Below are 18201 nucleotides of genomic sequence, written 5' to 3'. Positions count from 1 at the left end.
AGTCTGCATCTGAATAGCCCATGCACAGAGTGAATTGTACACATACGGAAGAATTGTTGTATTCACTTTTAAAAATTTGGATTTTCTTTCAGTATATGACTGTTTTATTTGTATTATCCTACCACTCTAAGGTTTCATTCCATACCCTAGCTACCATTTGAACATGTTGTCTATGCCCCAAAGACTTTACCATCTAAGACACCAGACAAAAAGGAAGCAAAAGGGATGCAACAGTCAGGGAAGGTCTTTTTATTTATTTCCATTGTGGGTTTGAAATGAGACACGAGGGAGGACAAGAGCAGGCAGGACAGAGAATGTGAAGCTAAGGGAGTGGGAAGGGAGGAGAATGAAGCTACTTCTTAACTGGCAGAAATGAAATTTAGACTAGAAATAGAGTTCTCAGTCAATGCAGGTCCTGGATAGGCCCCTTTGCCCTGCTGCTACTATAGCTTCCAGTTACTGCAGTACGATGGGCTGTAGAATCTCTTTAGGGATATAGAAAGGGCAGCTAGCTCTGTCTGACAGTAAGATACTGGGGATGGGAGGGGGGAATCAGACTCCTAGGCAGACTCCCAGCTTGGAGCATTTAAAAAGGCATAGAAAGTAGTGAGCAGGGAGAGGATCTACATAATATGTTATATTACCAGCTTTTCAGGGGATTGAGCAGAGTGGAATAGGATTGCAGTAAGTACCTAAGTCTATTTACATCCCTAATAGTTGGAATAGAATCTGGCCCTGAAAGCAGTCACTTAATTCAGAGTAGCTTACCACTTACTAACTTTTCTTTGTAATCATCATTAGCAATCCCTTGGTTTGAGGAGGATCTTTATCACAGCTTATCGGATCTTGAGATGATTCAAGAGTTCCACCCTTGAGCCACAGACCTGGACACAGAAATTTCAGGTCTTTCTGCAGGAGAGAGTAGGCTGTAGGCTGGGATTCTTCTCATGTTCCTTCCTGTGCTCTCTTTTCTCTGCTTTACCTCAAAACTGGCTGCTGCTTGGTTGAGGTTGCAGTGCCATCGGAGTTGGTTAGCAACAAGCGCCTCAGCTCTTGATGTCAGCATCCATTTTGTTGAGGTATGACTTCAATGTAGTGTTTCCTTTGGCTTTTGCAAGATCTCAGGCTGCAACTAATATGGGAGTAGAGCATTTGTTTAGGGAGTTGAGAGTTGGTCATCTGCACATGGAGCATCTATACACATGCTTTGGGGTGGGGTGGGGGGAGTTTAATTAGAAACACTCTTAAGAGCTGCTCTAATTAAAAGGCCCACAGTGCCCTGTGCTTCAAAATGGTGGCAGTGGCACTTTAACTAAAGCTCATTTGACAAGTTTTAGTTAAAGTGCCCCCACCACCATTTTGAAACACGGGGACGCTGAATACATGTGATGGTGAGGCTGCTGGAGTGTTCTAATGAATCAAGTCTGCTCTGATGTGTTCTAGTTAGAACATGTTACAGCAGGCGTCCTGCATGTGTACAGACACCCACAATGTCTGGCCCAGTGAAGTTGAATCACCAACTTCTCTTTGTAGACAGGCCCTAACTCTCTAGGCCAGAAATTAAGGTAAATGGGGATAAGCCTTGGCACACTGTCTCCTGACCCAGATTTAATTCTCTCTATGCCTTTTCTCACTCCACACTCAGGGCTTTATAGGACGTTGGCAAAAAGTGCACATATTTTGACCGACGCCGACAGTGTTGCCACCACCTGCAGGAGCTCACTGTGCTCCCCCAGCCTCTGTGGGCATGCAGCATTCATGAGGCAGTTAGACTTTGCAGTGCAAAGAACACCTGACATTGAGGTATGTGGCACTGCAGATGTGTTTGTGGCACCACATACCGTATGGCTGGGCTCATGTACATGCCCATGCAGTATAGCTATCACACGGTACCTTAACATACATAAAAGGCCAAAGTAGCATTGTCCAGTATATTTTAATAGTGATTGTAATATGTGAGATTTGTCAATTCAACAATTATGTTTTTTATCTAATATAGTATAAGAGAAATAGTAAAGTAGTATCCCGTTTGTGACGGAAGTAAGTTGAGAAATGACATTAATTTCAAGGAACTTATACCACATTGAACATTTCCAAAAGTGTCATGCAGTCTACCTTAGTATGGTCTCTCTCTTCTCTGTTTAATATTGTTTTATCAAAAGATGTATCTCTTTCAGATTCTAGTTCAAGAGAGGTTCATGTTAGATCTTTTCTTTGTCATGGAAACTTTTAGTGTTGGGATCACATTTTAATCTGAATTTTGGCAAGGATAGTGCTACCTGACTTGATAATTACTGTCTTTGTTTTTGGCAGAAGGCGGGGCAGGGAGACATAAACTACATGTCACCTAAGGAAGGGACCTCAGGAGGTCATTTAGTTCAACCCCCTGCTCAAAACAGGACCATCCCTACTAGATCAGAATGCTTTCTCTAGCTGAGTTTTGAAAACCTCCTAGGATGGAGCTTCCACCACCTCTCTGGGTAACCTGTTTCAGTGTTTTACTGCCCCCATAGTGAAAAAATTCTTCCTAATATCTAACCTAAACTTCCCTTGTTGCAACTTGAGACCATTGCTCCTTGTTCTGTCATCTGCCACCAGTGAGAACAGTCCAGCTTTGTGGTTGGCCACCTCCAGAGACTATTTATACACTAGAAATAATAAGTATGTAAATGACCATCAGGGGCACTGACAGGTGGGCGGGGAGGGGGGGTGGAGCACTTTATGGGAAAATGAATTATGTTAGTTCAACTTGGCTCTGCAGCAGCTGTATAGATCGGGCGCTTCAGTGGGGCTTCTTGGCACCTTTATTTAATAGCTGATTCAACCAACTATTAGATAAAAACACCAAAAAGCCGTGCTGAGGTTCCCGATCTATATAGACATTGGGCAAGCTGGGTCAAACTAACGTGATCCATCTTTTGGGCATGCACTGTGCTTGGTCCGGGGGTGTGCCTATCTGAAAGTTAAGCACTGTTTTTTTGGCGGGGGGGGGGGCGGGAGTTAAGTCTGTAAGCTGCCCAAAGTGTTTTAAGTGAAAACAACCTAGCAATTTCTCCTTCCTGAACTGGAATGCTGTGTATCAGGGTGAAGTTACATGTTATACTTAGGCCATATTAAGGGCACTTAAAGTACCCTGCAGGCTAAATGTTGTTAACAAGTGCTAAGAGCCTTCTAAGCATCTTAAAGTTACACCACTTCAGGCAAGGATTATCTTTGAGCCCTACTACCCAACTCAAGTTACCTTCATGTCAGGCTGCTCCATTGAGGCCGATTTGCAGTCCTCCAGTATCCAACGAGGCACCAATTCTGGGTAGACTAGCTATCCTCCCAGACTCTTATGTCCCGGACTGACAGTCAGGAGAGCGAAGCAGTGGTAGGTGAGTGGGAAGAAGGACAAAAGGGTGAGGGCTGAAGAGGGAGAAGGGGCAGGGGTGGGAGGGAGCTGCCAAGCAGTTCCTGGGGGATGTTGCTGGGTGAGCAGGCAGCCATGGGGCTTGGCAGTGGCATGTGGGTTAGATATGGGCACATGCAGGTAGTGCAGTCTGATCCTTGGCCCAGTGTGGGTGGTACAGACTGGATTTGGTTGTGTTGGGGTGAGACAAGCTATAGGGAATTCCAGAGGAAAGGCAGGGCGGGGGAACCTGCCACTCCACTGCCACAGCTGCTGCCACCCTTAGGCTGAGCAGAGCCCTCGGCAGCCACTGGAGCAGGAGAGGAGCTTTCCTTACCCTAGGGTCAGGGGGGAAGCCACAGGGAAACAGGGAGCTCGGAGCCAGGGAAGAATCCTGTGGGGAGGGAGGGAGTGAGCCCCAGGGCAGGGGGGTTTCTACTGGAGAGCAGGGGCAGACTTGGCAGCTCTAGCCGTGCTACTGTTTGCCAGTCCTTCAGCAGCACGTCCGAGCAGTGCAGGTCAGAGAGTGCATTAACCCTTAATTTTGCAGACAATGATATAACATTAATGCTGCCTAAGTTTAGAACATCCTAGTTGTAATGTGCAACTACACCCTTATATTTGTCTCAGATAGGTTACAAACTCTTTGGGTTGCAGTTTTATGCTTTGTGCTGGCATCTAAGTGAAGCTATGTTTATAGCTTTCAGCAAATAAAAGCTAATAATACAAATGAAGGTATTTATTTATTTAATTTATATGCTGTCTTTCCAACAAGGCTCAGGGCAGCTTACAGTAGCAGAAATGGAATACTTGTAAAATAGGAGAATGACAAAATAGCTAGAATATCAACATCAAGCAAGAGCCCTCCTAAATTATATCTCATCCTAGCATTCTTTGCTAACCCCCTAGCTAAATAAGAAGGTGATGCACTACTTTCAATTGGTGTTCAGGCTTGGTGGACCTCAAAAGGGAGGGCATTCCCAAAAGCAGGAGTGCCTTCTGAGAATGACCTCTCATGTATTTTCACTAAGCAGACTTGGCAGGTTGGTGGTACTACCAGAAGGTTGGTCTTGGCCTTAGGGATCACAGTAGTTAGCCATGTTAGTCTGAAGTTAGGCAAAAGGCAGGGCAGGGTGGCCCCTTAGAGAATAACTGGTTCAGAAAGGCATACGCTGTTGTAAGCAACAGACTACTTTGTCAAATGCTGGGATGAATGAATGGACTGTAAGGCAGATAGAAAACTGGCTGAAGCATCTGGCGCAGAGTAGTATGCAGTGGCTGTCTAGTTGGCAGCTGGAATCAAGTGGAGTGCCCCAGGGGTTGGTCCTGGGGCTGGTTTTGTTTAATGTCTTCATCAGCAATCTGCAAGATGGCACAGAGTGCACCCTCAGCAAGTTTGCAGATGCCACCAAGCTGGGGGAAATAGTAGATACACTGGAGGGTAGGGCTAGGATTCAGAGTGACTTAGACAAACTGGAGGATTGGACCAAAAGGAATCTCATGAGGTTCAACGAGGACAAGTGCAAAATCCTGCATTTAGGACAGAAAAATCCCATGCACTGGTACAGGCTGGGGGCTGACTGGCTGGGCAGCAGTCCGCAGAAAAGGACCTGGGGGTTACAGCGGGCAATAACCTGAATATGAGCCAACAGTGTGCACTTTTTGCCAAGAAGGCTAACAGCATACTCAGCTGCATCGTTAGATGAGCTGACAGTAGGTCAAGGGAAGTGATCCCTCCCCTGTATTCGGCACTGGAGAGGCCATACCTGGCGTATTGTGTCCAGTTTTGAGCCCCCTACTATAGAAAGGATGTGGATAAATTGGAGAGAATCCAGTGGAGGGCAACAAAAATGGTTAGGGGGGTGGGACAAATGACTTCTGAGGAGAGGCTGAGGAAACTGGGTTTATTTAGTCTAGAGAAGAGGAGACTGAGAGGGGATTTAATAGCAGTCTTCAACTACCTGAAAGGGGGATCCAAAGAGGATGGAGCTGGACTGTTCTCACTGGTGGTAGATAACAGAACAAGGAGCAATGGGCTTAAGTTGCAGCCAGGGAAATTTAGGTTAGTTTTAGGAAGAGTGTTTTCACTAGCAGGGCAGTAAAACACTGGAACAGGTTACTCAGAGAGGTGGCAGAAGCTCCATCCTTGGAGGTTTTTAAGACCCAGCTAGACCCAGCAATGCGATGCTGCGGCTAGTAAAGCGACCAAAACACTGGCTTGCATCCATAGATGCTTCTCAGGCAAATCCTGGGACGTCATTCTCCCCTTGTACTCAGCCTTGGTGAGGCCGCAGCTGGAGTACTGCGTCCAGTTTTGGGCTCCACAATTCAAAAAGGATTTGGAGAAGCTTGAGAGAGTCCAGAGGAGAGCCACGTGCATGATCAGAGGTCAGGAAAGCAGACCTTATGATGACAGGCTGAGAGCCATGGGGCTCTTTAGCTTGGAAAAGTGCAGGCTCAGGGGTGATCTGATGGCCACCTATAAGTTTATCAGGGGTGACCACCAGGATCTGGGGGAACGTCTGTTCACCAGAGCGCCCCATGGGATGACGAGGTCGAACGGTCACAAACTCCTGCAAGACCGTTTCAGGCTGGACATAAGGAAGAATTTCTTTATTGTCCGAGCCCCCAAGGTCTGGAACAGTCTGCCAGCGGAGGTGGTTCAAGCACCTACATTGAACACCTTCAAGAGTAAATTGGATGCTTATCTTGCTGGGATCCTATGACCCCAGCTGACTTCCTGCCCTTTGGGCAGGGGGCTGGACTCGATGATCTCCCGAGGTCCCTTCCAGCCCTGATGTCTATGAAATCTATGAAAGCTTTGGCTGGGATGATCTAGTTGGGGATGGTCCTGCCTTGAGCAGGGGGTTGGACTAGATGACCTCCTGAGGTCCCTTCCAGCCCTGATTTTCTATGATTCTATGAAGAAAATGATGGACTCAGATACTTAACTATATAGATATTTCATTCAGGAAAACACTTAAATTCACCCCCTTCATGGTTATTTTATGGACTTAGGCTGTCGCTTAATTGTTTTTCTGAATAGGCCTGCTATTCTGAACTGGGACCCATGACTGTACATATCTGCATACTACTCACAGACCAGGGTATTCTGCTGTTTAACTGGGGCTCCACAAGACTTCTGTAATACTGATAATAGCAAAACCAACAGAAATAGAAATTCTCTCTCTCTGCAAAAAAACATTCTAGGATATGCAAAATAATATATAATAACAACATAGTTTGTCCAGGCTTTTGTATTTCCCCATTTATATGGTGATCAGTATGGAAATCACACTGAACTCATACAGCATTCACTCTGAATAGCATACTCACTGTGCTTCAATGAGGTTGCATGGCATGAAGAGAATGGAATGAGGTCTTTCAAAACAGAGCCTGTATTAGACACCTGATAGGACTAAATCCATTTCCAATATAAAAAAGAGTACCCCAAAGGTCAAATTCTGCCATCCTTAGTCATGCTGAGCAGTATCTTACTTGCGTGCCACTTGCTCCAAATGAGTATGCAAGGCAGTCTTATGTTTATTGTACTTTGTTTCACGCACAGCAAAGCAAACTGACTGTTTCATGGGATTAGATCCTTTAAAAGTAATTAGGGCTGCTAGTCACAAGTTTCCATAGCAAATAATGTTTGTTTCACTTAGGTGAAAGTCAGTAAATGTAATGCAACCTAGTCAAATATTGCATTAATAAATCCAGATTGTTCATAGAGAAAACCCCCACCAAATGCCTCAGGTAGAAGAGAAAGCAGCCTGTTCTAATCAGCAATCAACACAAAACCACAGTGTAGTAGAACATAGGTATCTTGCAATTGATGTTAATCAAGCAACATTTTATAAGCACTTAGTCTAATGAAGTCATTGCAGAAGGTAGTGATCACTCTTCTGTCAGATCAATGTTAGGTACAATGTTTAGAGGGGGTATCAACTAATAGGATTTTGAAAAGATTTGATTTGAAGAAGGGTGGTCTCCATGGTGCCAAGATGTCAATTTATGGACACATGGTTCTCCAACAAAGACTCTTTATTTTAAACAGATGTACAAGAACAAATGAAAAATAAACTCAGAGGCTTTGGTCATAGGACTGAGCAAATTGCTGGCTACTGCTCATTTGAGCAGTTTAACAGCAGCCTTTCAAAAATCCTTAACTCACTCAGATCTCTGATTCCTGTTTCTGCTCTTTGCTAGCCACAGACAGAAAGGATATCATGATAGAAGGGGTGTGTGCTGCTTGTCTAGAGAAGAGATGACAATTATGCAGAGTAAATGGGTAATATCTGTATGTCTGAAATACGTCAGCTATCCCCATCCTACCTTGCAGATTTTAATGGTTTTCATACAAAGATCTGAAAGCATGTTCAAAGTTTTGCAAGCCCTTGAGAATTATGAATTATAATACTGAGTTTAGCAATAGATCCTATATAGATAAGTTAGCAGGATACATTAAAGGAGTTTTTAAAGCTATTGAGTATTTTGTAAAAGAGTTAGTAGGCATAGGACAGTTAAAGCTTACATTTTTATAAATGGAACACATCCATGGATGCCTCCGTTTCTCAATGATCAGCTTCAGCTCCATATGGGAGTTCAAGATGGGGACCAGAAAATGTTGGCACCCAATTTAAAATGAACAACTAAAATGCCTGGATTTTTAAGGCTTGTCTGTGGTGGCAGGTTCTGCCTGAGGAGGCCATGGCCACCTGAATCTACAGACATACTCAGAAATATGTCCACACTCCAGAAACCATGAGCTACAAACAGGGACAGAGGGAGGAGCCTGGAGTAGCTTCATTACATATGTTTGAGTTGGGAGCGTGCCTGTGCCCACAGGTGGGTGGGCACGAGCGGGGCATGCTTGAGTAACCTGGTGCCAAGACCCGTCACTGCAGTGGCATAAACAAGCCTGTAGTATCTTGGCTGAAGTTAGTGGCAAAGCCAGGGAGACAGTGTGGGAGATGCGAGTCCTCTGGAGTAAACAGCAAAGTTCACTGTTTCTCTCTCTCTCTCATAAATCAGGAAAATATTTTCCAAAGAGTGATCTGCTCCCCTGCCCCACTGCTTAGGACATGGAAAGGAGAGTCACATTGCTGGTGGAAGGATGGCTAGCCTGTGCATGCAAAGAACAACAGGAGCTGTGCTGTTTCATATGTCCAAGGGACCTTTACTCCAAACCAGCTGGTGGAACTGGATCCAAACACGCTCTGTTTCTTCTTTCTCCGCAGTCCCCCAGTGAGGCAAAGTTTACATGGGCAGCACTCAGAGCAGTTAGGGATGTGTGCAGCAAACAACCAGTACAAATCACGGGACGGGGGGAGCAGCAAGGGCTTTACACCATCAGAGAGAGCTGGCCCCCTTCCCTTTGAGGGGGGCTGGAGTAGGAGCTAATTCTTCTGATTGAAAAGGATTGTGTTGAGTGTGTTTGTAATTGATTTGGTCCAATTGTGTGACAAAATACAATAGCTTTGTATGAGGGTTTAGCATAAATCTCTTGCACTAGCAGAGCCTAGTAATTGAATCAATATACAGTAGAGGAGAGAAAAATACTATGAAAAAGTTTGGTTCCTGGTTAAATGTGAAACAGATGTGCAGTGACCCTCCCCCAAGTCCCTGCCAACTGCAGGAAAGAAACACTTTCAGTTGAGAAAAAAAAAGAGTAATTGCAGGATCCTCTGGCATTGTTAACAATGAGTTGTTGATGGTTTAAAACAGTGCATCATGTTTTCTAGGGCAAATGGCAGTGACTCTAAAAAGTCAGGGAGGGGTAGGTGATATAAGTCCTTCGTGTGGGGCTGTGGGGGAGGTGGGCAGTGCCTTTTTGGAACACTTCCTCTCTAACCAAAGGTTTGCAGAGAGGGGGCGGGAACCAGAGAGGATGGTGTTGATCAAGACAAAAGCAGAAAACAGAGGAGAGATTCCAGGATTCCTGGGGATAGTTCAATGAGGGGTGGAAATGGATGTAATCCATTTAAAGGAATTAAAATGCCATACTTTTGAAAGCAGGATCTGCCATGGTAAACGAAATCATTCATCTTTGCTGCTGCTTCTGAGACATATCTAGCCATGTACCACAGGAATTTCATGGGGGCTCCATATGTACTGTATAGCATCTGGGTTGAGATGCTACGAAGCACTCTCTCCGTATAAGATAGATGAATGCACCATGTTTGAGGCACCCTGAAATGGGGGAGCACTTGGAATAGGGCTGATTGCGCTTACTCTAGAAAAGTGCAAGGCCCAAGAGTTGTGCATGCCCACCGTGCCTGCATCCAGGGGCAACACATGGGGAGGCCTAGAAGTCTAAACTTGGGCACCCAAGAATGAAGGTGTGCAGAGTCAGAAGCTCCTCTTTTGTAAAAGTGAGTCTTTATGGCTTGTCCAAGGGCAAGGACAGAGTCAGCTTGAGAGCAGTGGTTTAAGAATTTGACCTGGGTGTTCTTGGTTGTTAAACTGTCAGTCTTTTATTTTTATTTTATTTTTAATCAGCTATCTCTTGATACGAGGATGTTGATTGCCAGAGTGGGGAGGGGGAGGGAGTACTGGTGAGTTTTACGGTGGCTGAGGAGTCCAATCTGTGTTCTGCAAGTTTTTCCACAGATATGACAAGTGGTGCCTTCGGGAAGGCACAAGTGTTGGCCAGTATGTTGCACGCTTTCTTTCCTTCTCTGCAGTTTCTCACTTTCATGAGCAAGACGGTTCTCTTTGAAGTGGGTTGTGGCTTGATGTATAGTGCAGCACCACTGAGACCTGGCACCAGACAAAACTTCCTAATTTGTAGGGTTGATGATACCCTTCTTAAAGTATGCTTTCAGGGGTCACTTCCAGATGAGCGTGGACATTTTGTTCCTTGGGAACAACTAGCAGCGGTGCACGTTATGGGGTCCTGGGGGTCTCCCTGGGCTTCAGCAGCAGTGATCTTGCTTCTTGGAGCCTGGCCAGCAGCCACAGCATAGCTCCTGCTGTCCAGGCTCTGGCTTTTGAGTTGTGCATGCTGCCCCCATGTGTGCTGCTCCGCTTCTTTTTTGCACAGGTTTTTTTGACCCCTGTATATATAGGAGTGAACCTCCCCTCCCCGCACTGCCCCCTTGCCGCACGGAGAAGAGCTGAACATGCGGTATGTGGCACCAGACACACCTGCAGCGTCGCATACTTCATGGCTGCACTCATGTGGGTGTCCTTGTAGTGCTTCCTCTGTCCTCATGGGTCCTCTTACCATGACTAAGTTGAGAAAAGAGGACTTGCCTTCCGGAGATGAGTGTCACCCATTCGCACACATTGGCCAGCCCAGCCGAGCTGATGTTTCATGATCTTTTCCTCAATGCTGGTTATGTTAGCTGCTGGCATTGGCACAGTGCATCTAATGGGAAGGATCTTTCTGGAGCAATGCTGATGGAACCATTCTAGGTGCTTCAGATGGCTTTGATATGTCACCCACATCTCACCCCTACAGAGGAGTGTGGGGATAACCACACTGCATTGTAGACCAGGATCTTAGTTTCCATTTGTAGACCCTGGTTGGTAAAGATATGGTGAAGCAGCTTTCCGAAGGATATGCTGGCTTGGTGAATTCTATGCTTGATTTCTACATCAGGACCGACTGACTGGGAGAGGTGACTACCATGGTACGGGAAATGCTCAACATTGGGGTTCTCCACCAATGGTAATGTGTGGGGGGAGCGGGTCAACTTGTGCTGGGGCAAGCTGATGGAGCACCTTAGTCTTCCTAATGTTAAGGGGGAGTCCCAGGCTGTGATAGGCACCTGAGAAAAGATCACGGGTGGACTGCAGATTGGTCTCAGTGTGTGGAAGGGTAACACAGTCATCAATGTACTGAAGGTCAGCAATGCCAGTCTTGGTAACTTTTGTTTTGCTGTGAAGGCACTGCAGCTTGGGAAGCTGACCATTCATTTGATACCCAGCCCCAATTTTGGATGAGAATCAAAATCACAGCAAGATAGATGGAAAAAAGGGTTGGGGCGATGATGCAGCCCTGCTTGACACCAATATGAATGGTAAATAGGTCTGTCTGATCCATTGTAAAGGACTGTGGCAGTCATTCTGTCATGAAGTAGCCTGAGGACACCAATGAACTTCAGTGGACAACCAAACCTAGCCATCATCTAGTTGTTAAAATTCAAAGTCTTTGCAATGGTTACCCAGATGGATGCTCATGCGACTGCTGTTTTTAAACCCCATTGCAGCTGTTAAAGCCTCCTTGGTCTGAGTTGCCGTTGCACTTCTTTTTTTCCCCCCTGATACTTCTGGCAGAGGCTCTCTCTCTGTTACCTCTTTGGGGAAATGAGATCTCACAGCTCAAATGCTCTAGCCACTGCTGACTTTCTCTCCTTCCTGACATCTTAATGGCTTTCCCAGAACTCCTGGACACTTTGAGTTCAATTCACCTCTTTAGAGACACCTGCTACTGAAAGCAAATGAGCACAAGTCTTTGCAGGCTTCCAAAAAAACAAAACAAAAAACCACTCCTCACTTTTCCTAGCTTAGGAAATATATAGATCTAAACAAAACAATAACACACCTAGACTTATTTCCTTCCCTTAATTTCGTTACCACTTTGAGCGTTCTTTGGGCATAGGTCAGAATCTAGGGTCTGTGAGATTTCTAGCAATATATCATTTCTCCTCTCAGTCACAAATGTGTATGAGTGATGATTAGCTGTGATAGTCCAGAAATTATGTGAGAGGCAAAGATTTTTAGGGTAGGTAGTATCTTTTATTGGAGAAACTATGTAGTTGGGATAAAGTTAGGTGAGCTTTTGATTGCAAGACATGCACATTGCCTTAATCATGAAGACACTCATGCTGACATTGCCAATGAGAGATTTTTTATACTTTCCAGACCCCCTCATCAAGTTGTCTCTGATTACCTCCAGCAAGTGATCAAAGTTCCCTATTAGGCTGCCCATTGCTTACCCTGCCCCCATAGAGCTTAGATTTGACAAAAACCTAGTTTTATCCTAGTCAATAGCCACCAGTTTGTCTAAGGGAAAAAGACATCAATATTTGACAGCCATCCATTGGTAGTCTTCTTGTGGGTTTTAGCTCAGCACAGGCAAAAGGGAGCAGAGGTAACAAAGAAACCCTAATTTTTCAACTGGAAAATCCCACTGGAGGCAGATCTACACAGAGACTTCTCTGCATCGGAGTTTCCAGGTGTGGTCCAGGGACTGGGGCAGCAGTCGAGGAGTCAGGTACCTCCCAGTTCTAAGCCTGGCCCTAAGCAGGGAATTTGATGTGAAGCTTTGGACAATCCATTTACTTTATCTCAGCTTCCCCATCAGGAAAACTGAGATGGTAACACCGAAATGTACCTTCCTCACAGAGCAGCTGTGAGGATTAACTAACGGCTCTTCAGTATTTCGCAAACTTTAAGTGCTATAGCATGTATACAAATAGGGTCTCAAAAATCATCGCACTGAATAATGGGAATCTTAGTCAAGAAAGCTCCTCCTCTGCTGGAGGATAACGTGAGGGAAACATTCGAGCTGGTCAGACAGAACTCTCAAGATACGTTGTGTGACATATTTCACCAATTTTCACTGGAAAATGTATTCACCAAATAATTCTGTGTGGAGTCAAAACAACTCAATAGCTGGCCATGTATTATTTGGTATTTGCAACCAACTGTGAAATTTTATGAATAATAAATCTGACAAATTACTTTTTTTCCAGTTCTTCCTAATGAATAGGATCAGAGTATTGTAGACACGTAAGGCACATCACAAAGGTAAAATTCATCTTTCTAACTAGTAAACTGATCTCTGGTTTATCTTTGCACTTATTACGGAAACATAGGAAAGACCCTTGGACTCATCAAGCATTCTAATATAATAAAAGTCTTAGTCTGTCTGTCGTAACACTTTGGCTGCCAAGATCACCAATCAGAGTGCAAATAATCACAATGCTGATTGAAATGACCAATCAGAGTGCTCCAAGAGCATTCTGGACAGGAGGCAGCTGTGGTGGCGCAGTGGGGCACCGCCTTGATTGCAAGGACAGTGGGGATGGAGCAAGATGGGGGGTGAGGCCAGTGCTGCTGGCCTCGCTGCCCCTGGCCCTGCTCCCTGGAGGCAGTGATGGCGAAGGGTGCTGGCCAAGGGGGTTGGAGGGGACAGTGGGGCAAGTTTCCCCCTCCCCTCCTCCTGACAGGCAATTGGCTAGTCCACATAATATAATCCCTTTCAAGAACTCATGACATTCCATCTTAAAGCCAATTCGGTTTCTTTTCCCTTTTCTTCCTCCTATAAGAAGGTTGTTCTGGAATTTCATGGTGAGAAAGTTTCTTATAATTACCAGCCTCAATTTATCCATGGTCAAGTTAGAACCATGTTTCATGTCAACATTGTCCATTATCTTAAGCAGATTTCTTCCTGTTTGGTTTTTACCATTCTGGTGTATTTACAGAGGGTAATCATATCTGTTCTCATCCTTCATCTTGCTACGCCAGCCACACAAGCTCTTTTAGTCCACACTATTTTTGTAATGAAGTATATTCATTTTCCTGATCATCTTAGTATCCCTTTCAGTTTGAATTAATGAGTTTTGGTCATTGGAAACCAGAACTGTTCACTATAATCTAGATAAAGTCTTACCAGCATCTTGTATGATGTTAATACTTCTTTACCTTTATTTGGAAAATCTCGCTTGATACATCCTAACACTGCAATTTTTGTTAGCAGCCATATAACTTTGGAGGCTCAGACTAATAACTTGACCCAGTCTGCTCCTCTGGCATTTCCAACCAATTCCCCCAGCCATTTACAGCAGAAATTCCTGTTATTAGTGCATGACCTTGTAGTTTGTACTATTGGATTTCATCCCATATCTCCAGTCTTCAAAGCCATCCAGTTCTTCCTGCATGATATTCTGACCTGTTTCTGCAATGACAGTGCCTCCTAATTTCATGAAGGTCATCAGCATTTCTTATTATTACTACTTTTCTTGCCAAGGGCTTCAATGAAAACATTCAAGAAAATCATGCTGCAGACTGGTCTTTGAACAGCATTTTTCTCTTTGCTTTCCAACAAACCCATTTGTTACCTCTTTTTTAGTCTGTTCCTTCCTCAACTTACAGTATTTGCACTAACAGCCGTCTTCTTCATTTGAACAAATAATTTCCTATGTAACACCTATTGGTTTGTAAAGTCCAGATAGTTTACATTATTGCATTTCTGTTTTCTAAGAAATTAGGTACCAAAGAAAGTTGTCAAGTAATTTGGCAGATCTACTTTTGGTAAACCTCTGTCACATTTCATCCTGTTTTATATCTTCAAATTTTAATTCCTTTTTCCTTTTTCAATTTGCTGTCACCTACAGTGGACCAAATCATTTTTCCCATTTTTTAAAGATTGGTAATACATTTCCAGTTCTCCAGTCATACAACACCATTCGTAGTTTGATAGATGTATTAAAAATCTTTGCTACCAAGTCTGTGTTTCCATGTGTCAGCTCTTTCAGTACTTTGGAATGGGGATTATTTGGTCTTCTGAATTTGAGCATGTTAGGGTTTCCAAGTTTTGCCTCTGCTTCTGATGCTGTAATTGCCATATTCATTCCCTCATACTCATTAACCATCCTACTTTTGCATCTTCATTCTTATTGACAATTGAGGGAAAGTAGTCGTTTAGTTTTGGGGCATACCTAGATAATCTATGATCTTCTCCCTCCTCACTCCTGTCCTCTGCTCCTTTTCCATTTTGTTGTTGTTGTTATGTCTTTCTTTGTATGGCTGATGAACCTTTCATTACGTCTTTTAATTTCCTTTGCAAAGTCTGATTCAACTTGACTTTTGACAGTTTTTACTGGGCTCATGCTTTATTATACATATGCCACCATACTTCAGTCCACTGCATAGATAAAGCATAGAATATGCAACAGAGATCAGCAAATGAGGATAAAACAGTTGCAATGCAATGAAGACTATTGCTTTAAGAGCATCAGAAAAGTTTTAAAAATAGAGCTGATATGAAGGGCATGCCACAAAACAGAGCTTATGTACATTCAGCAAGCACAGAACATTTGCTGAAACACCAAGAAACAGATATCCAGAATCCCAGCTGTAATGAAATGCATCTGGCATTCACTCAGTGGCTTAAAAATGTTTTACAGAGAAAAGAGAGGAAGTTTATTCAAACAATTAGATTTCAAGTTAGCATCCAGTTTGCGGTACCTGGGAACTGAGGATTTCCTCGTCTGATCCAACAGGACTTCAGATGATTTGATAAAAATCATTTGTAAACCTGTACTATTTCTTGGGGAATATTAAAGTAACATCAGCTTTTCCATTCAAAATCCCTGCTTCCCCCTTCATGCCTGTTTTAACCAAGGAGCCAAGCCTGCTTGTCTAGTTACATACATTGAGATGGCTTTGAACCAGTAAAAGCAATTACTTGAGGCATTCTGCCACAAGTCGCAGGTTATGCTCTTCTCTGTATTGTGGTTGTCGTAGGTCCTGTTTCACAGCTGATGGAGCTCAACAGGAATCTTTCAACTGATGTCCATAGGCATTGGATCAGGTTTGAAATGTACAATTCTCTGCAGAAACGTGCATTAAAGTTGAGACACCAAGAGTATCAGAGGCACCGAGGTCATGAAATAAAAGGCTTGTCATCATCAGCCTATAAAGCTATATCCAGAGCTGGCTTTAGGGGAGACCTGTCCAGGGTGCCGTTGTCAGAGGGGCACCAAAAACCCTCCTGCCCTGCCCCACTCAAGTGATACCTGCCCCAGCCCAGCAGGGGCTGACTGAGCCCAGCCACCCCTCCTACCCCCATGGGGGTCCCCTCATATGCTCCTTGCTCAGCCATGTGGGGCAGCACTCTCACCCCACCCTTACCCTGAGGCATTTTAGACATATGATCGGTAACATTTTACCTCTACTTTGCTGAAGTGAAAAGGACTATAACAAGGCTCAAGGCAGAAAAGACTCAGACTTGGGGTTTAGTTCTGCCCTCACATTCAGATGAAAGGTGTAACTGGTGCAGAAAGGATACTGAGGCAATATTTTGTATAACTCTATTTTCCTTCCCTATTCCCTCCATCTCCACTTAACTGCTGAATCACTGACCTGACCTGTATCTTTTCTGAAGGCATTATTCAGAATTAAATCTAATGCTATTTGTATAGAAAACCTTGATAGTGATAGTTCCCAATCAACTTCAAAGAAACAGTGTCATTCAACTGCTTCCTAAACAGACATTTAACACACACACACAAAAACACTGTAACGAATATAAAACATTATAGTATTTAGAATGACTTTTAAGCCAAAGCTGTGAGGTAGTAAATCTACCCGTCAGTATCCTGTCAGCCAACAAACAGTCTGGGAATTGTCCCCACGTTTGGATTAATAGATGGTTGGTCTCCAGCATGCAGATCTGGGGACTCGCACCCCTGGAAGGAGTCTGGCCCAGCCCTGCAGTCCTCCTGGGGGTGCGAACCCCCAGATCTGCACGCCAGATGAGTGAGGCTGCTACTGCTGGCAAGTGTCAGGAGTTTTGCTTTGAACAGTTTAAGGTGCCATTTCCCAGAAACCTCTGCACATATCTCCTTGAAATTTGTCAGGCTTCATGCCCTAAGAAGGGGCTACCACCCCTGCAATTTCATCTGAATCAGGCAAGAAATTACAAAGTTATAGGCATTTTCATGATTCTTCATTCTAGCCTACGGGTGAAACGTCAAAATATGTCAAAACAGAGAAACAGTTTTGACTAAAAATGGAACAGTGCTTCGAAACGAAACAAAGTGATGAAACAAAACACTGTCCTTTGAAATGGTGAAATGGACATTGAAACAAAATGATGGTGTTTTGCACAGCCCGAGTATTGAACATGTCAAGTTACTCTCACTTTATTTCTGAATACTTCAGGACCCTTCCAGCTGAGTTGCAATTGCTTGCCCTTTTCACATATGCGTAGGAACAGATGGTTTCAGTGCAATCCAAATTTCCTCCCTACTGCTTTTCTTTGGGCCAAATAAAGTGAAAGCCTCCAATATAAAGCATACAGATTACAAGGGCTCCTGAAAAACCTGAAGGCCAATAACTTTTAGCAAAACCCCCCAGTTTTTCTTTTTTTTTTAAATTTTAAAATACATTCCCTCCCTTCCTCAACTGTTTCTGACTTTTTCTCTCCCTCTCTGTTCCCTATAGATAAATACATCCTAAATTAAGGCATAGGATAAGCTTTGGCATTTTATTTGGGTAGCAAGTTTTTTTTTTCCTCTCCCCTTCTTTGATCCACCGTTTTATATTGTATAATTATTAAGTTTATATTGATTTTTACTCTCTGATTACTGTTTTTACTCTTTTTTTTTTAATTGATACTATATGATTTAGGTTTACATGTGTAAGTTAGCATAAGTAATGTCAAGTTTCCATTTTGTATGTCAAGCTTCTATCTTGTATCCTCTGCCTGGGTGTAACCTGTGACTCGTGTCTAACCAGTCTCATGTAAATTGGTTCCTGAATGAATGGGGATGGATGAGGGTGCTTGAGATACAATGGTAGCAGGCCTCTACTGCAACTCAAGGACTGGACCATCAGCTCAATGACCGGACCATTGCCTTGCACTGACTCACCCAGGAACCACAGACCTCACCCAGGAACAGAAACTCAGCATTTGAAAGACAAAGATGCTACAGAAGCCATCAACCCCACCATTGTGTCCTACCAGACAATGAGGACACCTGGATCTGCAAGTAGGCATCTGAGCAGGACTGTCCTTGCCTGGACATGTCCCTCCCATGGGAGACACAGGTAGCCTACCCCTATAAAAGGGG

At 44.0% G+C, this 18201-nt stretch overlaps 1 long non-coding RNA gene across 1 annotated transcript; it reads right to left on the bottom strand.

The window, feature by feature from the left end:
- Nucleotides 1–242: 242 nt before the first annotated feature.
- Nucleotides 243–7018, bottom strand: LOC149869594 (uncharacterized). The gene is made up of 3 exons (XR_016441116.1): nucleotides 6728–7018; nucleotides 2116–2180; nucleotides 243–1132 (listed from the first exon to the last, which is right to left on the bottom strand). It is a non-coding gene; the product is annotated as an uncharacterized LOC149869594 (long non-coding RNA).
- Between the last annotated feature and the right edge of the window lie 11183 nt (nucleotides 7019–18201).

Source organism: Crocodylus siamensis, chromosome 3 (assembly GCF_052110815.1).
Source record: "Crocodylus siamensis isolate JL-2025a chromosome 3, ASM5211081v1, whole genome shotgun sequence".
In the NCBI taxonomy this organism is placed as follows: domain Eukaryota; kingdom Metazoa; phylum Chordata; order Crocodylia; family Crocodylidae; genus Crocodylus; species Crocodylus siamensis.
The sequence above is the reverse complement of the archived record's forward strand: the minus strand, read 5'-3'. Positions and strand labels throughout refer to the sequence as shown.